This window comes from Asterias amurensis, chromosome 2, assembly GCF_032118995.1.
Source record: "Asterias amurensis chromosome 2, ASM3211899v1".
NCBI lineage: Eukaryota > Metazoa > Echinodermata > Asteroidea > Forcipulatida > Asteriidae > Asterias > Asterias amurensis.
In genome coordinates this window covers 18,498,169-18,515,950 of record NC_092649.1, presented here as the reverse complement: position 1 = coordinate 18,515,950, position 17,782 = coordinate 18,498,169, and the positions used below count along the sequence as shown (strand labels likewise).

The 17,782-nt window shown below is 37.0% G+C and overlaps 2 long non-coding RNA genes across 2 annotated transcripts; both read right to left on the bottom strand.

Moving 5' to 3' along the window:
• Nucleotides 1-817: 817 nt before the first annotated feature.
• Nucleotides 818-4,864, bottom strand: LOC139954560 (uncharacterized). The gene is made up of 6 exons (XR_011788124.1): nt 4,735-4,864; nt 3,622-3,768; nt 2,818-2,944; nt 2,228-2,315; nt 1,274-1,365; nt 818-870 (listed from the first exon to the last, which is right to left on the bottom strand). It is a non-coding gene; the product is annotated as an uncharacterized lncRNA (long non-coding RNA).
• A 1,881-nt stretch (nt 4,865-6,745) lies between these two features.
• On the bottom strand, nt 6,746-10,709 carry LOC139954373 (uncharacterized). The gene is made up of 3 exons (XR_011788104.1): nt 10,594-10,709; nt 9,454-9,545; nt 6,746-6,851 (listed from the first exon to the last, which is right to left on the bottom strand). It is a non-coding gene; the product is annotated as an uncharacterized lncRNA (long non-coding RNA).
• Nucleotides 10,710-17,782: the final 7,073 nt, after the last annotated feature.

Sequence of the window (17,782 nt, the reverse complement as noted above, 5' to 3'; positions counted from 1 at the left end):
AGTCAAATCTATTGTAAAAGGGTCTGCATACAATTGGTTTAAAAGAATCTAAGCATAAAAGCAGATCATTAACTTTTTGTTATTTGAAAATCAGTAGGGTGAAAAGTTTTGAGGGAGTAGACAGAATGTGCTTTTGGAAAATTGATAGGTTGGTACAAAAAGTATACTTCAAGATTTCTTTGAGGGCAGTATGAAGCATCCAACCAGTGTTCCGATGATGGTTTGAGGCGTAGTTGTGGCTTAAGGACAGAGCAATGGTAAAGTGTCTTTGGAAAAAATTGTAAACTAATGCAACTTTAGCGCTACAGCACCAACTTGGAATGGTTTTGAGACATTGCGCAAAATTACTTTGGAAATGATTTGAAAATTTCAGAACATCACCTTGGAATTGTTATGATAGATGGAGAATGATTACCTCAGAAATTATTGGCACAGTAATAGAGAACACAACATTGAGTTGTAAAAATAACATCAAAAATCTGGGGTGGCTCATAAAAATGCCTACCCTCCGAAGCTTGGCAACATATAGATTTACAAACCCATTAGGTAGATCCCTATTAAGTGGTTCTGAGAAGAACCGGTGGGCTCAGTGTATCAGACAGTATACTTTGTCTGTGTGTCCGTTAGGAGGCTGCTCGTATGGGAGAGTGGTAGCTGAAGTTGCATGTTGGAGCAGGAAGGGCGTTGTGAGAAGTCCAAGGTCCTAAATGAATTGACTTCGGGTATAGAAGACATTAAGTCTCGAGGGAGACTGGTGATGAAGAGACTGGGTTCCTAATCAAATTGACTTCGGTTATAATTACCCTAGTTCCAAGGGGAGACTGGTGTATTGATTGGAACAATGAGTTGGCTCTCCAGTCAGTGAATATTCTGAAGAAGAAAAAAAATTAAAAACATAAATCATTTCATCATAACTCATCTAGCATTGCTGTAATTAAACAACACCTACAGCCATACAATGTCATCATGAAACAGTATTGAGAGAACGTACAAATGTATTTATGAAATATCAAAGGCACCACATCATTGGGCACAAATACAAATTTCAGTTAACATTTGTATGGTTGTAAGCTTTTTGAAGGGCTGGACAACACATTAATAATTTCAAGAAATCGCACACCATTGGGTCGTGAACTTTATTCAGCTTAATAAGCAAGTTTTGAAGGACTCAACATTCTGCTTATCAGTGGTGGCACAGTTGTGGCTTGGAAACAATAGAAGTGTACAAAATAAATGTGTTATCAAATCACAAGGTTACACAAAGTAAACATACCTTCAGCGATGTACTTTTGTTTCAGGTTGACATGCTTTCATCATCTGTGCTAGCAGCAGCCAACCCTGTCTAAGGACAGCCAGCATGGCAGCCTAAAGGAAATCAAAGAACACATTGACAATATAAATCCCATGGTAAACATCACAAGAATGACACATTTTGCAAAAACATTCGATAAATGAGTTTCGGTAAATTTAAATACTGCCCAAACATTTTATTTTTTGAGGAACAACACAACATGAGCTGAGCGGTCTTTATGTCACAAACAACTGGGTGACCAATCCAAACAAAGTCAAGTCAAAATTTAAAGGGTCTGAACACTTGGTTTGAGAAAATTTGAGAGAAATTAAGCGCAAAAGCAGCAAATGAACAGTTTGGTGTTTGAAAAACAGTGGGATGATTAATTTTGAGGAACTAGACAGAATGTGCTTTTGGAAAACTGACGGCTTGATACAATAAGTATAACTGATGATTGCTTCTTATTAGACTGTTTCTGTTCAATCTCTACCATCTTGAAAGCAAAGTGGTCCTCTTAAAAAAAGAAGGATGCAAGGAGAGAACTTTTTTTTGTTAAATGGCACAAGCTTTGGTAAATGCTTTTGACGATCCAAAATCAGCTTGGGCACAATTTAAAACTGAAAAATATAATGATTTTAGTTGCAAGTGTCCAACAAGTGGATCAATTGGCGAAAAATGCTACATTCGTAACTTAATAATTTGTTGTTATTTTTTTTGAGTTTGGAGAGGGTGGATGGCCCCTGTTGGTCCCCCTCCCTAGATTATATTATCGATTTTGAAGACACAAAATCAATTTTAAAGAAGAACCCCAAGAAAATTTTAAACTTAGTAGATACGGGATAAACTTCAAGACTTGCCCATTGAAGATAATAGTTACAGTCACACAGTTGACCTACAGTGGTTAGAGTGAGGCATTGAGTTTCTAGATAGCACAACCTTTGAGTCACATGGATAGCCTGCAGTGAGTTTCTAGTGATGTTCCAAGTTGTTAGGCTTTCAACATCTGTGCAGGCAGTAGCCAACTCTGTAAAAGAAACAACCAGCATGGCAACAGAAACAGAATCAAGACATACATGACATTATCAACCACATATTAAAATCACAAGATCGATAAGTTTTTCAAAGACAGTCAACGTAACAGTACAAATGTGTACACTGTGAAAATTAAGAAATAAACACATTTGCTTGGGAAAAATATTTTGAGGATTGAAAAAAACATAAGGTTTAGTTGTTTTGATGGATTTAGCAGCATTAGCTTTTGACATCGAAAATCTGCCACCTATTTCATGCCCAAAAAAGTCACATTCCTAACTTAATAAAAACCCTTTTTTGTTTTTAAAGTTGTGGGGGAGGGGCATGGGCCCCAGGATCGGCCCTTGATTAATTTTTTGCAATTCAAACACAATCATTCAGTTAAAAAAAGTTAAGACAACTTATTCAATTGAACAAATGAGTTGGACTGTCAGTAGATTTGCAACTTTTTCAAAAGTGTAATAAAATCACAAGGTTAAAAAATGTGTATATACCTTCAATGATGTAACGGCAATCTATGCTGTAGAACCTTCTGTGATGTTCTTTTGTTCCAGGTTGACATGCTTTCATCATCTGTGCTAGCAGCAGCCAACCCTGTCTAAGGACAGCCAGTATGGCAGCCTAAATGAAATCAAAGCACACATTGACAATATAAATCCCATCATAAAAATCACAAGAATGCAAAATTTTGAAAAACCATTGACAAATGATTTTCGGTAAATTTATAGACAGCCCAATCATTTTAGTTTTGAGGAACTACACAACATGAGCTGAGTGCGTTTTATGCCACAACCAAATGGGTGACCAATCCAAACAAAGTCAAGCCAAAAGATAAAAGGGTCTGTATATATTTTACTTGAGAAAATTTGACAGAATTTAAGCGCAAAATAAGCAAACGAAAAGTTTCATGTTTTAAAATCAGTAGAATGATTAGTTTTGAGGGACTGGACAGAATGTGCTTTTGAAAAAAAGCCGGGATGCAAGGAGAGATCTATTCCTTTTTGTTAAATTGCACAAACTTTGGTAAAATTTCATGACTAATCCAAAATCAGCTTGGGCACAAATTAAAACTAAAAAATATATACAAATTTTAAGTGTCCAACAATTGGATCAATTAAGCGTATATTTCAGGCGAAAAATGTTGTTATTTTTTTGAGTTGGGAGAGGGTGGATGGCCCCTGTTGGTCCCCTTCCCTTGATTATATTATCAATTTTAGAGATAAACAAAAATCAATTTAAAGAAGAACCCCAAGAAAATGACAAACTTAGTAGATATGGGACAAAACTTTAAGACTTACCCATCGAAGACCTACAGTGGTTGGAGTGAAGCATTGAGTTTCTAGATAGCACAACCTTTACAGTCACATGGATAGCCTGCAGTGAGTTTCTAGTGAACTTTCAAGTTGTTAGACTTTCATCATCTGTGCAGCAGTCAGCAGCCAACTCTGTCAAAGAAACAACCAGCATGGCAACAGAGACAGAATCAAGACATACATTACATTATCAACCACATTGTTAAAAATCACAAGATCCGTAAGTTTTTTAAACAGTCAACAAAAAATATTTGAAGATTGAAAAAGCATTAGGTTTAATAGTTTCGATGGACTTACCAGCATCGGCTTTTGACATCTAGTGTTGTCTGATTATTAAGTTTGTTAACCTCGCAATCTGCCATATAGCCAAACTTAACATAACATTCCAAACACCTTTTTGTTTGTTTTTAGAGTTGTGGGGGGAGGGGCATGGCCCCCTGGATTGGCCCCTTGATTTTATTGGCAATTTAAACACAAACAGGTTTTAAGAGAGAACAATTTATTTCATTAAACAAAGGAGTTGAACTATCATGACTATTGCAACTTTTTTAAAGAATGGCAAAAACTTTGATAAAATTTCGTGAATGACACAAAATCAGCCTGGGAACAGTTTAAAACCAAAAAATATAACGATTTCCGGTGCAATTGTGCAGGATTGGATCAGGTAAAAATGATGGAGAGAAATGGCCTCAGTGCATGGGACAAGTTTTGTTTGTTGAGACAAAGTAAAGTTGAATTTGAGTATAGATACGGGATAAAACTTCAAAATTGCCCAAATTTGCTGATTATTTTGCCGAAAACACCATTTGATTTGGCTTTTCAATGCGCATACGTTGGATGTAACAACGATCAAGTATGGCCTACTGTGAGCCACTGCGCATGCAGTGTTATCCATGTGTTTGCCAATTATCAACCAGTTCTCGGCCTCGCTGCAGCAATATCGATCAGTTTCTCGATTACCAGCAAAGTTTCGCTGTGGCGATCAGTGTGCACACAGGCCATTTAAGGTTGCAAAAGTTGGTGTTGCAGTTCTTACTACTCCGCGGCCTTTCTCTACAGTCAGACTTAGTAGATATGGGATAAAACTTCAAGACTTACCCATTGAAGATAACAGTTGCAGTTACATGTGAAGCATTGAGTTTCTAGAAAGCACAACCTTTACAGTCACATGGATAGCCTGCAGTGAGTTTCTACTTGTGTTCCAAGCTCTTAGACTTTCATCATCTGTGCAGCAGCCAAATCTGTCAAAGAAACAACCAGCATGGCAACAGACACAGAATCAAGACATACATGACATTTACAACCACATATTAAAAATCACAAGATCCGTAAGTTTGTTTTAAAGACTGTCAACAAAACAGTACAAATGTGTACATTGTGAAAATTAAGAAAAAGCACTGTGCTTTGAAAAAATATTTGAGTATTGAAAAAATACTTGGTTTAGAAGTTACGATGGATTTAGCTTTGTACATCTAGGATTGTCCGATATTAAGTTTGTTAACTTCCCAATCTGGCATCTAAGAACACACACAAAAATGTCACATTCCTAACTTGTTAAAAAACACCCTTTTTCGTTTTTAGAGTGGGGGGGGGTAATGGCCCCTACGATTGGCCCTTGATTATATTGGCAATTTAAACAAAAAATCAATTTATAAAAAAACAGATCTCCAGACAGAGAGAACAATTTATTAAATTCAAAATAAATTAGAATTGAATTATCATTAGATTTGCAACTTTTTTTCAAGAATGGCACTAACTTTGGCAGAACTTCATAATTGACGAAAATTGAGCTTGGGAACAATAATTTAAAACTGTACAAGAAGTGTCCAAGACATGGTCTCAGTGTTTAAGACAAGTTTTGTTTGATGAGACAAATCAAAGTTCAGTTTAAAGACCCTGGACACTATTGGTAATTGTCAAAGTCCAGTAATCCCACTTGATGTATCTCAACATATGCATAAAACAATAAACCTGTGAGAATTTGAGCTCAATTGGTCGTCGAAGTTGCGAGATAATAATGAAAGAAAAAAACACTGTGTCACACGAAATTGTGTGCTTTCAGATGATTGATTTTGAGACCTCAAATTCTAAGTCTGAGGTCTTGAAATCAAATTCGTGGAAAATTACTTCTTTCTCGAAAACTCTGTCACTTCAGAGGGAGCTGTTTCTCACAATGTTTTTTTTACGATCTAGTTCTCCCCATTACGCTCATAATTATTTGAGTAATTACCAATAATGTCCACTGCCTTTAAGTAGATATGGGATAAACTTCAAGACTTACCCATTGAAGATAATAGTTCCTGTCCCACAGATGACCTAAATTGGTTAAAGTGAAGCAGTCAGTATAAAAATGGATGACCTGGCGTGGTTGGAGTGTAGCAGTGAGTGGCTGTCACATGGATAACCTGCAATAGTAAGAATGTAGCAATGAGTTTACATGAAATATGCAAATCGATATAGTTTCTGGATTGCGAGTTTTTAAGTACAATTCCAAATGGCATTCAGGGAAAAACAGTTAATAGAAGCTGGTATGTCCTAAGGAGGCAAAGGAAATCTTTTGATTACATCTAGGGTTGTCTGATTTAGTAAGTTCTTTGATTTGTCAATATAGCCTCTACTTCAGGCACAAAATTATACACTCCTAACAGTTGAGTGGGGGGGGGGGGCATGGTCCGGGTTGGCGTCCTAGGATCGGCCCTTGATTATATTGGCAAGTTTCATAAAAATTCAATTAAAAAGAAGGATCCTACGAGATAACAACTAATTAAATTTGAAACAAATGACAGTTGAACACTCACTAGATTTGCAATTTTATTTATAAAGAATGGCACAATTTTTGGTAAAATTTCATAAAATGACACAAAATCAGTTTGAGAACAGTTAAAAGTTAAAAACTTACTTTTTGTAGTTGCAAGTGTCTGAGGACTGGATCAGGTAAAACAAAATCGAGATTTATGACCCCTGTCCACGGGACAAGTTTGTTTGATGAGACAAAGTAAACAAATATTGAAATTTAGTAGATATGGGATAAAAATTCAAAACTTACCCATTGCATATAACAGTTGCAGTTACATGGCTGACCTAACAGCAATTGGAGTGAGGCATTGAGTTTCTAGATAGCACGACCTTTCCAGTCACATGGATAGTCTGCAGTGAGTTTCTAGTGATGTTCCAAGTTGTTAGGCTTTCATCATCTGTGCAGGCAGCAGCCAACTCTGTCAAAGAAACAACCAGCATGGCAACAGAAACAGAATCAAGACATACATGACATTATCAATAACAGTATTAAAAATCACAAGATTGGTAATTTTGTTTTAAAGACAGTCAACAAAACATTACAATTTCTTTTAGGGAAAATGTAATATAGATGATGGTATATAGATTGGCTTTTGAGAGTTTGCCCAGCACTGGGAAACAGTTTGTGAGTTAGGTTGTCTTTGAGTATATGTCAACATGCATTGAGACAATTAAAGATTACGACATCAGCTTGTAAAACTTCTTTAAGGTAAAACATCAGTTTAGAGGAATAAACATCATGCGCCTCAAGCAACATCAACCAAAGACAGCACAACACTAGGCTATAATTTGAACAATTAAACACAAACCAATTTTCCAAAAATTAGGTTAGAAGAAAAAAAAAAAGCTTTTCTGAATTGTGCTTGTGTCATTTCAGAGATGTCACAATACTGGCTTCCAGAAACACTTTATAATTTGACAACTCCTAAGGTTAGAAAGTTCTGAGGTAGGCCTACGAAACAACTTGCTCTTTGTGGAATTTCAGAAGAGGAACAACAATTGTTTGAGAATAATATTTGAGGATTGAAAAACAATATATAGGTGAAATTTTAGGTCGTGATGCTCTCTGGTACTATCTAAGGCCATTTCAGAGACATTTCTTGGACCCTTAAAATCATCTGAAATTATTTTAAAGTAGTACAAATAATGGAGTACAAGTTTGTCCACAAAATGATGGCGGCCCTTTAATTGCTGTGATACCTCTCATACAGATTTTTGTTTAAAGACTAAACAATTTTTAAATGAAGAGGCAATTTTTGAATAATATTTTTTGAACAAACTAAGACTTATCACTTAATAATGTTCAGCTGATATTTTGTATTTTGAATTTATTTAAAACAAATTAGTTAATTAACTAATTGATGAAAAATCATAATTCACACAAGTGTTTGCAAACAATCAAAATATCAAAAGTTATTTACCATAATAATTGTCTGCTTAATTTAAACTGACTAATCATATAGTTGGGACTAATTGACCTTTTACGAAGTATTTGTATTGTATGTTTGCATATAGTTTTTAGTATAGGTTGTTTAATTTGTGTAAACAATAATAAATAAATAATAACACTAACATAACACTTAAAAACTAGGACACAGGTCAAAGGAAGTTGTAAACGATCTTTGGAAAAAAACAAAAGGGCTAATATTGAAAGACAGTGCCATTAAGTTTTTCCAGATATCAAAAAAAACCCGTGTGTATGGAAAAATAAATTCTGGGAGAATTTATAAATTTAAGGAGAAAACAAACAAAAAATGGTAAAAATCGACTTGAGATTTAAAAAGAACATGAACAGAACATAAACCAGTTTTTGAACCTAGCGTACGAATACCCATATACACAAGAGGAACATTGAACTCCGAAAAAAGAAATGTAGCACACAGCGATCGCGATATACTTGCATTGCGTGCAGAAAAAAAATCATCACCGCGGATGTTTGCCGCTGCATCCCACACACGTGAAACCAACTCAGAACCAATTTCTGGAAAGCAACTGTAGAATGTATGCGGTATAAGGTGCCCTGCTCCGGGTGACGTCATAGTATTTGAGTGGGACGGCACAACACGCGTAGGGAAAATAAATATTACAACATCCACTTGTTAACAATTTTAGAGGTGAAATATCGGTACATTGGCAACATTTAGAAATATATTTAGAAATATACACGAGTCTCCAGAAATATCAACCCGAATACAGCACAACAGTACATACATCAGTTATAATTTTAACATTGAGAAGTTTTAGATTGGTAGGTTTGTGAGTTACACGATATATTTGTTATTGACTAAATTTGATTAAATAAGTATTTAATAAGTACTTTAATTGACTAATTATTGATTTATTTTTTTATTTATTGATTTGGTGTTTTCTTGCTTTGTTTTCCATGATTCTTCCTGTTGCACTTGTCTAGGTTTGTCTGTTTTTGTTACTTCAATTTCTTGTTGTTTTTGCCGTTTTTTAAAGACACTATTGATAATTAACAAAATCATTAGGTTGGCAAGTCTTTGAGAGATGGCACAATGCTTTGGGAAAATAAATATTACAACATCCACTTGTGAACAATTTCAGAGCTGAAATATCGTACGTTGGCAAAATGTGGAGAAATAAACATCATAAGCCTCGGAAAACAATTACAGCACATCAGTAATATTTGAGCATTGAGAAGTTTTAGATTGGCAGGACTGTGAGTGACAGGTAAACAAAAAATTTGCAAAACAACCAACCAAGGAAAAGTTAACAAAAATAAATAAAAGCTTCTGATCTGTTTGTTTTTGAAATGTGCTATAGTCAATTCCCAGACTAAACCAAACTGGCTTCATGGAACAATTTATCAGTTAATTAAAACTCTTCGGGTTTTGAAATTCTACAGGTACTGAATAACTTGCGCAGCATTAGCCTGGAGACAATTAACAGAGAAAGAACGACATTCACTTTAAGAAAATTTTTCAGAATAAGTATAGTTTGAAGCTTTGCATGGTGTGGAGAAATATGAATAAACTATAAATAAATATTCATAAATACCTCAAGACAGTTTCGCTATTCCTGTTGGCTAGTCTTCGTGCAAGACGTTTCTTGTTACGGGCAATGCGGGTGCTGTCGGTGAGTTGGCCGTGCTGTGTGTGAAAGGAAAACGAGAACGAGTTGCACCAAGGCTTTATGTGCACGAAGGGAACCGGAAACTGTCGGAAATAGGCATCTCAGTAATAATAATGCAACACACAGAGCTCAAAAGCACGTCGGAAACTTTTTTACGCCTTTTAACCAAAAAGACATTTATAAATGGGAATAAAAGAGTAGTGACTCGTTCTTTAACGGATGTTCATTGCCATGTGATAAAGGCCCTCGCCTTCAGCTGGGGCCTCACACGGCAAGGACCCTGCCCGTTTTAAATGGCCATTAAAGAACTTGTCGCTTCCCTATTATTCCCTTCGTAAACTTGCGGATACCAGCATTATTTCAGAGTTAAAACAAACTAACTCAGCAAGTTTTGATAGATTGGGTAGCGATGGAATGTATAAGATTTATTTTTTGAGAGTTGGACTGGCACTTGGATACAGTTTGATAGTTGACAACATCCACTTGTGAACAATTTGAGAGCTGATATATCGGTACACTGGCATTATTTAGAGAAATAGCATCAAGAGCCTCGAGAAACATCAACCAAATACAGCACAACATTTGTAATACTTTGAACATTGAGAAATTTTAGTTTTGCAGGTTTGTAAGTGACAGACAGGGTAAGGTATTTGCACAAAATTAAACTCTGTACAGCACTACATCAGTCTTTAATTTCACCGGGTATTGGATTCAGCCCTAGTGTGTGTATGAGGGTGGTTCTTGCAAACATCGGCTATTTGCTATGCCGTTGCCTCACAGAGCCTCACAGTCAATTAGGTTTTTGGATAAAGGCCTTCACATCTCTAAATACATCTCGGAAACATAGATGTCAGCAAACGGATAACTTTCCGTATGGCGCCACCACCTTGCACTCATTTTTACAAAAAAGGGATATATCAATCAGGTAAATTAGATACTATATTATTTTATTTCGAATGAAAAAGTGGTGGAGCCATACGGAAACTTTTCCCAGCAAACAATCAGTATGCTCAGTTCAAAAATAATCTTCATGATTTTTAGATATGATCAACTGCCATAACTTACGTTTTTTACAGGCGGGTGCGTCTCTTTACTGTGTGTACTACTAGTACGCTATGCATCCCAGTTTAGTCAAATGTGTGCTGCAAATGGATCACCTTAATGAAGACATCAAGCAACACTGGCACTGAAGATAAGGACAAAGATAACACTAGGAACTCTTGTAACACTAGAAAAAAAACCATTGCCTCAAGAAATCGCTGCCTTAATGTTGTCTGTGGCTGCACACACTAGCTGCCGGGATGACGATGTTACAGAGCAGAGGCACGATGCTTGGCGCTGCGTCAAAGAAAGTCAACACCCCAATCACACCGGACTCGTTCTCACGTACGTTCTGAAAATGTAGTGATATAGTGTACATGGTGCATTCAACTATTCAACCCCGCTCGCTCCCCCATTGAGCTGAAGCTGGCCGAGTTTCTGGCCTGATTTCTGGCCCGATTCCTGGCCCGAAAATTAGGGAAATAGAACCCATGCAGTGAAAGGCGGTGGAATTTAGGTCTACGGACGGCGGCAGCATGCAGCATACATACGTGTATGCTCATGGGACTGCACTGTGGGCATGCTGCCGTGTGGTGTGTGAAACATCAGGCCGGCAGTGGCTGGCATTACACACTGTCTAGCATTTCGAAATTTTCATTCAACATCATAGGCAGGCAGCGTGCAGCACTATATGTGGGCGGGTAGCCTGTGGTCATGCAGCATCATAGAGCAAAGGTAAAGGCCTTGTTCCTCTGCAGCATACAGCATACGTAGTACGTGTATGCTTATGGGACTGCACTGTGGGCATGCTGCAGTGTGGTGTGAATGGGTGCGAATGGGTGAACCACCAGGCACTGTGACTTTTTGGCTTTTCGAAATTTTCATTCAATAATTAGAGCAGGGCCTTGCTCTACGGACGGCAGCGTGCAGCACTTTGGGATGGGCATGCTGCCGTGTGGGTGGGTGGGTGAACGGGTGGGTGGGTGGGTGGGTGAACGGGTGGGTGGGTGGGTGGGTGAACGGGTGAACCGCAGGCAGTACATACACACTGTCTGACATTAATTGTGACTTTTCATTCAACAGACGATATGCTCCACGATTAAAATAATGATAAAAAGCAATTATAACATGATGTTCACTCAACGAAACTATAAAATTTTGTCCTACAATACAATGCAACAAGGCTATTAACAAATTTTGCCTGAAAATGCAAAAACAAATTGCTCTGAAAATGCAACAATTTGCCCTAATAAGCAACAAGGCTTGTGTGCTTATCAAATTTTGCCTGAAAATGCAACAAATTTTACCCTAAAAGGCTAAAAAGCAACAAGGCGTATATCAAATTTCGAAAAAACGCAACAAAATTTGCCCTAAAAAATGGCAACAAGGGCAGCTTTGTGTACAAATTGGTACGATATCAAGTTTTTTCCAGATCGAGGCTAGTGAACATTTTGACTGTTGAAAAATCATCACAAGGCACTGAACACGTTTGGTAATATTGTCAAAGCCAGTCTTCATTCTTGGTGTATTTCAACATTTGACAAAAATATCAAACCTGTGAAGTTGAGCTCGTTTGATTGTCGAAATTGCGAGATAAGGAAAGAAAAATCACCCTTGTCACACGAAGCAATTAAGTTGTGTGCTTTCAGATGCTCGATTTCAAGACCTCAACCTTTTAAATTCTGAGGTCTCAAAATCAACTTCGTGGAAAATTACTTCTTCCTCGAAAACCAGGTTACTTCAAAGGGAGCCGTTTCCCTCAAGTTTTATACCATCAACAGCCCCCCCCCCCATTACCGTTACCAAGTTTTATGCTAATAATTAGTTTGAGTAATTACCAATAGTGTCCACTGCCTTTAAAGTCACCTGGAAATGGTATTTTGTCAAAATGAAGCTGTTGTCACTAATATGTGTTTTGATGGGTGGAATGTGAATAAACAGTTTACTAAGGTTCTAAAAAATTAGTTATCTTGTTTACAAATTTAAGAGTCGGCCCGACCCTAGAGGGCGCTGTTCGTGACGTCAATCGAGGCTCGATACTTTGCTGCACAGTGCTGAAAATGACGTCGGACCGGACCACTAGGCACTATTGCTCTTGTGAGTCTGACCAGCCATGAAGACTGACCCCATATTTAGTTGTTTTGCTAAATCCAGCGGCAATACACTTGGTCGGCATTGCCAGAAAAATGCAAGAAAACAACTTTTTTGAAACGTACAAACTCAAGGACTTGGACTTGCATGTACTATGCGCGTGTGTTTACTCTACGCATCAAGGCAAAATCTGCCTCGATTGACGTCACAAAAGGGGTAGGCGGAGTCAACCCCCAAACAACGTTAACTTTTATTTAAACATATAAATCGTGACAAACGATTACTTAAAAAAATGTTTTTTGGGGTAATAAACATTTACTCTTAAGTTTGAAAAAATAAAAATTATATTTCCAGGTGACTTTAAGATGGCAAGTTTTTAAATGACTGGACAATAATTATGTGGCACCTAAACGGCACCACCCACAATATACAATTGGTAACAATTTAAGAGTTGAGAAATGGAAAATCATTACGATTGTAATGCATTTTTGTGCTAAAAGCGCTATATTTTTCTGTATTCCATAGCTTGTGTGATAACTTATAATATAGCCTCGTGTACAAATCAGTGTAATAAGAACATTAAAGAGTTGGCACATCAGTTTTTGAAGATGGCAATTTTTTAAATGACTGGACAATAATTATATGCTTTGGAAAAACTAAAATGACATCACAATATACACTTTTATAATATATACAATCTTTACGATTGTAATGTACTTTTGGGATTTTAAGAGTTGAAAAATCATCAGATTCAACAGTTCTTGAAATACCTTCGTTTTATTCTCAAAAAATTTACATCTCCTTAACAAGGTTGAGAACAACAAAACAAGAGTTTACAAAATTACAAAACAAATGAGTTGAAATACCACTTGAGAGCAAGGTGGTGCTTCAAGAGCCTCCTCGATCTGAAGTAGTTGAAAAATAATAAAATCAAGCATTTATAAAGCATGACCTTTAGTTAATGAGAGCCATAATGCTTATGACAGTTATGCATAGTTGTTGAAATACAAGACCCATATATATACAACATCATTTGCCAAACATTGCAGAAACACCAGGGCAAACCCTTCTCTCCACTGTAATAGAACTGTGTTCTCTCACAAGAATTACATAACACACCGGTCTTGTGTCACATCAGAAGGACAGAACAATAATGGTAAAGTGTCTTTGGAAAAATTTGCCAGATAAAATGACTTTAGGGATAAAACACCAACTTGGAACGGCTTAATTTGCACTGCATTAATCGTTTCATCAAATGTAAGACAGAGCAAGACATTGCATGGCTGTATTTAAACAATAATTACAGCCATACAACGTCATCATGAAATGGCATCGACAGATTGTACAAGGTTTCTTTGAAAATTACTTGAGAAGTTTAACATGAACTAGGTATGGTTTCAAGAGATGCTGAACTTGGTATAGGTTCAAGAGATGCCACAAAACTGGACAATAGGAGTTTTTCTGAAAAAATCAAAGGCACCACAACATCAAGCGAGAATACAAATTTAAATTTTAGAGTAACAAAAGTCATTTGGTTGGTAAGCTTTTAAAGGACTGGACAATAATAGTACAAGGTATTAATATAGCACTTCAACTAGCTAAGGAAAGTACCACAACGCTATACACACACTTTACCAATTTCAAGAGATCGCGTCCACCATTGAGCCTTGAACTTGTAGCGAGTTGGAAATTGATTCAGCTTTGAGGGACTCAACATTCTGCTTATCAGAGATGGTATAGCTGATGCTTGGGAACAATAGAGGTGTAATTAACTCAAAGGTTCAATAGTCATGCATACCTTCAATGATGTCATGGCAGTCTATGCTGTAGAACCTTCACCGATGTTCTTTCGTTCAAGGTTGACATGCTTTCATCATCTGTGCTAGTAGCAGCAGCCAACCCTGTCTTAGCACACAGCCAGCATGGCATTTGTAGAGTGTCATGGCCGAGTGGTTAAGAGCATCGAATTCAAGTTCCGGTGCGTTTTCACCGGAGTGTGGGTTCGAATCCCGGTCGTGACACTTGTGTCCTTGAGCAAGATACTTTACTATAATTGCTTCTCTTCACCCAGGGGTACAAATGGTTACCTGCGAGGGTAGAGGTTGATATTGTGAATGAAAAAGCCTTTGGAGCGATATAAACTGTTGCCAAGGTTGTATACTCCCAAGGGAGCTGAGAAACATTAAAAAGGGATGTTATTGGCCCTATGACCAGGGCACTAATGTAAAGCGCTTAGAGAATTAAGTGTTAGTTATTAGGCGCTATATAAATCGAAAGTTATTATTATTATTATGGCAACCAAGATGAAATCAAAACATACATGACATTATAATTCCCATAATAAAAATCACAAAAATGCCACATTTAGAAAAATACTTGACAAATGATTTTCAATAAGTTTACAGAAGGCCCAACATCTTAGTTTTTGAGGAACAATACAACATGAGCAGCGGAGTTTTGGATTTTCTGAACCTTGTTAATATACGTCAGGAAGACCATAAAAAATGCTGTTACAAAAATCAATGAGAGACATTACATGTGCATGGTAGAGTCTTTCTGTTGATATCTTGTTTAAGAAAGACCGTATTGTACCAATTTTATGAAGTGCAAATGAAGCAGCTCTACAGGTATCATTTACATAAGCATGCATTGTAAGATGGTTATCAAGTTTGACCCCAAGATTTTTGGCAGGATCTGCCACTGTAATGACAGCCGTGCCATCAAGGATGAAAGACTCAAGTTTAAGACTCTGTCTAAATTTACTGGTAAAGTAAAGAACCTCGGTTTGTCTGAGATATATGTTGTCTGACATTGCTCAGACAACATTTCCTTTGTTTTAGCCATTATGACAAATTTGTTTACCTATAGTCCAACATCGACAGGCCGCTGGGGGTGGGTGGTTGGGGGGGGGGGGTGGGGGAGAATCTCAAGACTATTCAACAATCAAGACCAATCCACAAACCAAGTTTCGTGGAGTTGATCCACAAACCAAGTTTCGTGGAGTTGATCCACAAACCAAGTTTCGTGGAGTTGATATGACAAGTAAATCTCAAGATATTGCTCAGACAACGTACTAAAAATACTTTCAGTTTATGGACCGATCCGGCCTATCAATCAAACTGTGCGCGTCCACCCATTTGACCACACACAGCAATGATTGTGGTCGGACAAACTCGGTCATGCGTGCGCGTTTATTTGGCACGCACGGCAAAATCGTGCAGAATGTCATTGGGAGTGCTCATACATGTGTCTTGCTCACGTGCGCAATGGGCGGAGCTTAGTGGAAAAACGGAACGGTTCATACCCTAGACCTACAGACAAATATTATGTTTGTATACTTCTTATGAAGAAATGAAGGTAAATGGTGCTTAGTTTCTAGATGGCATCATTATTTTCCCCCAAACCAAACAGGACAGGGGAGGATAAATTATGTCAAAAGGTGAAAGTTTGTTGGAAGTTTCCTGCACAAATAACCTCTTCATTGGGCCCTAAAACAACATTTTGAAGAATTATACCGGAGTTTGTGATGTTAGTTTTAATTGTTGAAGTTTGGCCTATTTAACACTTTGGCAGATACAAAAACATACATAACTTGTGTGAGTCGGTGAAGCTCCAATACACAAATTTTAGTTACCGGTACATGAAATCCATAATAAAATAAAGGGAAAAGTTTCCGTATGGCGCCACCACTTTTTCATTCGATATAAAATAATATAGGAACTTATTTACCTGATTGATATATCCCTTTTTGTTTAATTTGAGTGAAAAAGTGGTGGCGCCATACGGAAAGTTATCCAAATAAAGATCAAACTCGCCCAATTAAAGCAACTAATTTTAATTTCGCATGTGTTATAAATTTGAAGTGTATTATTTCAATGTATTTTCTTTACAGTTTGCCAACAAAAACCACTAAAAAAGAGAAGCCCGCCCATGATTTTGTGCACCGTACATCCATGTGCAATAGCCCAGGTTGGACTCCTCCGTTGCATGCAGTGCACTGACTGGACGTCCGGCCTGGTTACTTCTAGAAACTAGGCCTTATAGTTTCTACAATCAGTGCATTTTCAAGAAAACTTAAACAATACTTGCTATAAACTTATCTGTAATGCCATCAAAACCTAATGTTGTTCTTTTTAATCGTTTGCTTTGTTTGGTCTCAGCTGTCAGTGTCAGCTTGTGTATACCTGTGTGTCTGTTTTGTTTCTCCAATAGGGAATACTTTGGTACACTAGTAGTAATCGGCATCTTACTTCACGAAAGTGAGATGTCGTTGTTGTTGTTTTTGGTGTTTTTTTTTCATACTGTTGCATAAATTTTGTTCTCTGATTTTTATCATCATTGATATTAGGCAAATTTATGTACAATTTAATCGGCAATCACTCTACGGTATTTTCGAAAAAACTACAAAAACTGCTACTCAAATGCATCCCTGACTTTAATAGGCCTACACCTATCGTCTGACCATGTTGTCCCTTGTCTTTGTATTTGTTTGTGTTCCTTAGTAATTGTCTGTCAATAGGTTAGGGCCGCCACTAAAGCATTTTGCTTAACTTTACACCTAAATGTTGTCTTTAAATTACTACTTGTTTATTTTTTTGAAGTATTGTGTACTTAGTCATACCTCATACTATATTGCTTGTTTTAATTTTGGCATAAATGTACGCTATTGTGTTATTGTTTTGTATGACAGCAGTGAAATAAATGTACTGAAACATCAGAAGTACTACCAGGGCTACCATGTGCATCTGATTGTAATGATTGTGCGCAGTTGGAGAACATGATTTACAATCGACTTTGATAATGTCTACAAGGCATGTTCAAAATAATATGTCGCAATGTCAACTACATACATTATAACAGAGTACCTACCTTTAACAAATGTTTACTTGTCGGAACAAATTAGGTTCACAAAACGTGATTTTAGGCACTTTTGATGAGCCACTATATATGATCCTGCCTCCACCTGCCGAAGACCGAGACACACAACCCCGAGGGCGCTGTTCGCTGCTGTAGCATTTAAATTAAAAAAAAAAACAAGGCATGGGGGTGTGTCTTCACTAATGATTCTTCGAAATGTGTTGAAAAAGTATTGATATTTTGCTAAATTGTTTATTGAAAAATT